This window comes from Atractosteus spatula, chromosome 12 (assembly GCF_055471065.1).
Source record: "Atractosteus spatula isolate fAtrSpa1 chromosome 12, fAtrSpa1.hap1, whole genome shotgun sequence".
NCBI lineage: Eukaryota > Metazoa > Chordata > Actinopteri > Semionotiformes > Lepisosteidae > Atractosteus > Atractosteus spatula.
The window spans coordinates 21,890,157-21,896,156 of NC_142717.1; the positions used below are offsets into that span (position 1 = coordinate 21,890,157).

The following is a 6,000-nucleotide window of genomic DNA, read 5'->3' on the forward strand; positions in this document are numbered from 1 at the left end:
TTTGATTTGCATGGGCTTTTAATTACAGCACCAATTACTCCATTACATGGCTTCTAAAAATTACAGCATTAAATACTTGGGCCTGAAAGGTCTAATTTGGGTGGAAAAACACAGCACGTATTTGAATGCATGTGCATTAACCATGAGGATATTAAATATTCTTGCCACACTGTCTTACAGTGTGCTTCTTGGTATGGGTTTGGACATGCTATAAATTAAAGTCACCAAGGTTAGAGAAGATTTAAGCTTTCTGATTGGTTCCCCTATATATGTCTCCATAGAAGGTTTGAAATATGCGTGACATTAACGGGTACAGGGAGAAATCCATAGCTTTTCATTCAATTTACCTTCATTACTCTCTGGGGAACTCTTTTATTAAACAACAGCTCCCACAGCTCAGAGAAAGTAATTAAATTGCTGTGACACTTCCTTTTACCTTCAATGCCATCCCCTCAGATGCTCTTTAAAATCTAACATTATCACCAGGATTCCTGAATACCAGAAGAGGATTTGATCACAGTGAACAAACATGAAAGTATGCATTCTAGACATTAAACATTTAATTTTATGCAATAGAATCTTAAGCAGTTGCCTGAGTTGTTCACATTAACATTTGCCCTGCCAGTGAAGCTCAGCTCCTTTGTCTCTGTAAACTCATTATTTGCCCTTTACACAGGAAAATATCAGCTTGATACCCAGTCACTATCTTCAGTAATTTAATAGGGAAGTGATGTCTTAAAAAATCTGCCATACCATCATATGTTTGCTTTGTTAGTAGCATATATCCCATAAATTAGCTGCTTTCTTTGTGCTGCTATTGAATGTACAATAGTGCCAATCCTGACCAATCTTATTTGAGCTTGAGCACCTACAGTAATTAAGCTTTGCAGCCTTTACCTGCATGCCCAATCTGAATTATTCTGACATGTTTTCTGGCTCTCCAATGAACCATTACCGCATTCTATTCAAGTCTAAACAGACCTGTCAAAAGAGTCTTCATTACTGTCTACTGCATTCAACTCTAACATCTTTCTCAATGACCACATCTCATGGTGATTGTTGTGGAAAAATACATTTTGATAGCTATTTCAATAATACATGCAATCATATGTAATAAGACAATGTTATACCTTGAGTAACAGCCACAGTTGCATGTCATAACATGTACGTGTTACTGCATGCTTTTGTTCCAGACTCAGGACTTTTGTTTAGAGGTATAGGATCACATCAGATCAACCCACTCAACAATAAAAAACTGCAAACTGAGTACTTAAGGGTAAGTAGTTGTTGATTCTTCTTCCTTCTACCCAGTGGAGTGATAAAATTAAGCACTGGCTTTTCATTTTTAGGACTGGCAGGTGGTTTTTATAGATTCAGGTACATACTGTAATGCTGTGTAATGCTCAGGCTCTTTCATTCGGGGGGTTAATGCTATTTCCCTTCAATGCTTTTTGGAAGCATGCAGTGGCACAACTTAGGTTTTTTTAAAATTCACTGTAGAAATTCACCAAATATTTGTTAAGATATCTAAATAAATCAGTTTCTTCAAAATAGAGGAAAATGATTTAAAATGAAATACTGTTTTATTCTCTCAAATTTGTTCACAATATTGGCTTGTATATACACCCCAAACTCTCATAATACTAAGAATGGTAACGTTTTTTTTTTCCACTTTTTGGGATATTCTTTCAGGCTTTCAGGACCTTATTCTGAAATAGAACCTGACTTTTATGCTATAATCCTAGATGTTCTAATCCTAGATGTTCTAGTTAAGACATTATTTTTTCTAAAGCCTAAGGTAGCTAACTACTTTATTATTAACTTAACTAATGCTGTGTTAAAATTAATTTAATGGTTGAACAATTCTTCCTTTAAATAATACATTTAATACAATGTATTGCAGTGTATTTGACAATAATTATAACTCACCAGCAGGTGGTGCTGCTTAAAATTAGTAGAAGACCGGTTTTCACTTACTGTTTACAAAATCTCCTATTCTGTCTCCCTAATCAGCACTATGATATGAACAAGAAAAGCTAAATCTGTTATTCAATTAATAAAAAAAACAGCCACTTACTTTGTCAGATTATACTGCTGGCAGAATGTCCTGTCTTGTCTGTGTTTCCGCAGTTCTCTAGTCCTTTCAACAGCTAGACAATAGCTTGGCTGTATGCTGAAACAGACACATAGCAAAGCACTTAAAACTTAGCACAGAAACATAAAATCCACAAAAATACAATTCAATGTGATTTGTGATTTGAACACCGTTCTATAGTGACCTGTGATACATCATTTTCCATGCTTGGTTTCTTGTTTAGATGTCTTTTTTTATTCTATTTTTCATTATTTATGTCCATTTCTTGTTTTTGATGCTTATACAATATTGTACTCTCTTCTTTGTTGGTTACATCTGTCTGTCCAAGTTATCTTTTTGTATTGGACTGTGAGGTATGACAAATTTTCCCCAGGGAATAATGAAGCTTGCATTGAAAATCTACATGTACTTTTGTAAATTATGTTAATAATAAACAGAACATATACATTTAATTTGCCACAAGATGGAGCATGTGAACCATAGGAATCCATGTTATTATTTTAAAAGTTACCCTTGTGTTCTTCTGCCTGTAAGTCAGCACAAAAAATCAATTCACAGATCAACTAAGACTGTAACACCACTGTTAATATTAGAAAGACCATGCTCATTGTCAGAGTGCCTCTGCCACTGAATGTTTATGCTGTCTTCTATGATGTTGTACTGTATTTAAATATTTATTTATCTTTAATTGACTTATACAGTATAACGCTGTATATACAGTACAGGTGCAAAACCTCAAAAACCTTTGCAAAATGAGAAGGAAGCAGGTCACAACAGAAGGTTTTCACTCCAAACGTTATTTCAAAACATCATTAACATTGAATGTCTAAATCTTTCAAAAAGAAATAAGATTTAAGAATTATGAGGAAAGAACAATATTCTTATTCAACAGTATAGTATACAATATCAGGGCCGGCCCTGGACATCGGCAAACTATTTGACTGCCTAGAGCTCCACACTAGGGGGCACCCTCAATGTGCAACATAACGTACAGTATTATATTTTTTAAGTGGTACATTCAAATGTGAGCGAAAAAATCCTATAGTGGTTCTTTCTGTTACAGCTGATTATCTTTACAGAAGCCCAGTCAAAAAATGAGCAATCATAATTGAGCATGCGATACATTTCTGAAGCGCAGAAAAGAAGAGCTGGATTAGCGATCTCAGAACTGAGGCATGCCAAATCAAATCATTGGAACAATGCATAATATGCATAAAATGTAATTGTCACGCCCCACACTCTCCCTCGCAAACGACGTTACATTCCCGGAACCTCTGCTTCCCATTCTCATCCCTGATATAACCCAGCACATTCTCACATGCATCAGATTCCTCAAATTCTCACTCCCTAACCAATCATCCAATCACACCCCTTTCCTTTCAGTATTTAAACCCCCTTCACACACCTTCCCACGCTCACTATTGAGAAGCCTTTCTTAGTATTCTCCAGTGTGCGTTTCCAAACCTTTCGACTGATCTCCCGTTACGAATCTTCTGCTTCCGCCTCTTGACCTCGCCTTCTGGATTTTGTCTTTTGTATTGTTTCTGAATATCTCTCGTTACCGGACCCTCTGCCTCCCTTATCGACCCAACCTTTGGATTTTGTCTTTTGGATTGTCCCTTTGCTACTCTGCGTCCTGTGGGATTTCGGTCACGCATAAGGATCCTCCTATTCCATGTATAGGTTCCCTGACAGTAATAATTTGTACTCTATTTGGTTTTGAGTGTGTCAGGTACATGTAAGTAGCGAACGGTATACAAGCCACATTTTCAAGCTAGACACGTTGACTACTTGAGGTGCTTTATTAAAGTTAACAGATTCACGTTTTTTGCAATCGGGTAGCTTGAAAATGCCGTGTGAGTCACCTTGCTAAACAGTTCAATAACTGTTCAGCAATTATACATAATGGAACTAAAACGCTTTGTTTTCCATGTGGTTTCTCCTGTACTTAATTAAATATGAACCCAACCTGTAGTCCTTCAGATTGCATTCTTTCTCCTAGTGACAGTAGTAGTAGCAGAGTTTTCAGAGCTCAAGTTTACTGAAACTGAGGCCATCCATGGCACAAGAGCATCTTAGTGGACTTGCTAGCATGAGCATCAGTCATGCAGTAGATCGACTACTATCATATAAAGTTGTACAGTAATTGATGAAGAATTTGCCTCCAAAACCAAAACCTAGGTGAAATGATGTATTGAACGTTTTTATAAAATGTTCCCATCTGCTCAGAGTGATCTCACCTCCCCTGTTGTTGAATGCACTTGATTTTTTCTTATTTGCATAATTATTTCTACAATTCCTTTCTACAGAGGTTACAGTACAGAAATTTGCAAGTTATGATCTGCTGTAATATTTCAGTAACAGAGATCCTATTTATCATTATTTATTGTTATCTACATTCCTACAGTATGTTTCACTTTTAATGTTAAAAATATATCTTTGTAAAATGTGCTTCTTGTTCTTGTTTGTAAGCTATTATGTGTTCTTCAGAACTTGTTAATACAAGTTTTCTAGTTATATAATTAATTTATTGTTCTAGGTGGTAAAATAAGGTTGTGGAGCTGATAATAGTAGTGTGCTTCATGTGTAAATCATGATCTGGAGGGGTTCCTTTCTAAGATCTTGTCTAGGGTCCCCAAAAGGCTAGGGCTGGCCCTGCACAATATCACATGTTCACACTTGGTCTTTCAAAGGCTGTTGCAATTTATTGTCCTAAAACAAAAATGGAGTACTTTACAGGTTGCACAAAATCGAAAGCTTTGGAAACTGAAAGATGGAAGACCATTTGTCTTTCTAAGCTTTGGAGGAGGACATTATGTATGCCAAATTATTCAATTGTATAAGACTCAGAAACTATTGTTACAGATACAGTATGTGAATAAAACAGATACATTGATACAACAGATACACAGAGGTTCCAAATTAAAGGGCAACATTTATTTTTATTAGCAGTAGTCCCCTATATTAAAACAAATAAAAAATGACCAGGAGCAAAAACAAAAAGTACTCATCAAAACCTGATATCATATTTGGAAATTGTCTGATGGAGCACTAAATAGTATTTAATACTCTAAATTTACACTAAATTGTCACAAAATTAGAAGTTCTACAGATATGTATTGAAATTTGGCTTAGATGGAATGATAATAGAAAGCTTCAAGACTCCAATACTCAGGCTCTGAGAAAAGCTGCATGGCAAGTAAAATGCATACTCCAAGCAGGGCTTTTTTTACAGCATTTAAAAAATCCTTGCATGGTATAGTTTGTGAGGTTCAAAACTGTAAAATTGCATTCTTGCAAAATGGGCAAAAAATTAAAAAGTGCATTACTGATCTTTTTTAAAGTATTGACTCAAAACTGGCAGATTGTAAGTCCTAAATCAAGTTATTTTGTTTAGATTACATTGACATGGTTCTGAGAGACACATTCAATATACACTGAGCTTGCCTTGATCCTTTAATGCTTCCTGCATATGTACAAATCTGATTATAAAATGTTGTGAAAGTTAGGCCTTGTAGTTTTAGAATGTTTTTCTTTCATATTTTACTGCTGTTATTACTGTAATGTGGTCGATTGGTTGTCAAGACATTGGATTAGTAAAGAAATTCAGGAAAGAAGGGATATTTTAGAATACTACAAAGATATAAGGATTACACTCAAAACTGATTGTATATATGGCAATACTACTCTGATACAGTTCAAAAACAGAATGTAATGTGTTCACTTTCTTTGTAACCGTCTTTGTAAATGAAAAGACTATTTTTTCATTGACAAAAAGTAACACCACAGCATTTCGTTGATCCGATCACGCATTTGTTTCGAATCATACAAAGTATGCCTTTCACATGCTCATAAAAGATATTAATTTAGGAACATAAATATATGACTGTATGTAAACTGTACTG

General features: G+C 35.2%; 1 protein-coding gene across 4 annotated transcripts in view; it reads right to left on the minus strand.

The window, feature by feature from the left end:
- Window positions 1-2,173, minus strand: part of LOC148822769 (poly(rC)-binding protein 3) — a 104,917-nt gene extending 102,744 nt beyond the window's left edge. For 2 of the 4 annotated variants that reach the window (XM_088928817.1, XM_088928813.1), the window contains exon 1: window positions 2,078-2,173. The gene's annotated coding sequence lies outside the window, so the exon portion shown is untranslated. The remainder of the gene's footprint in view (window positions 1-2,077) is intronic. The other 2 variants (XM_088928820.1, XM_088928816.1) reach the window with 1 other exon arrangement.
- Between the last annotated feature and the right edge of the window lie 3,827 nt (window positions 2,174-6,000).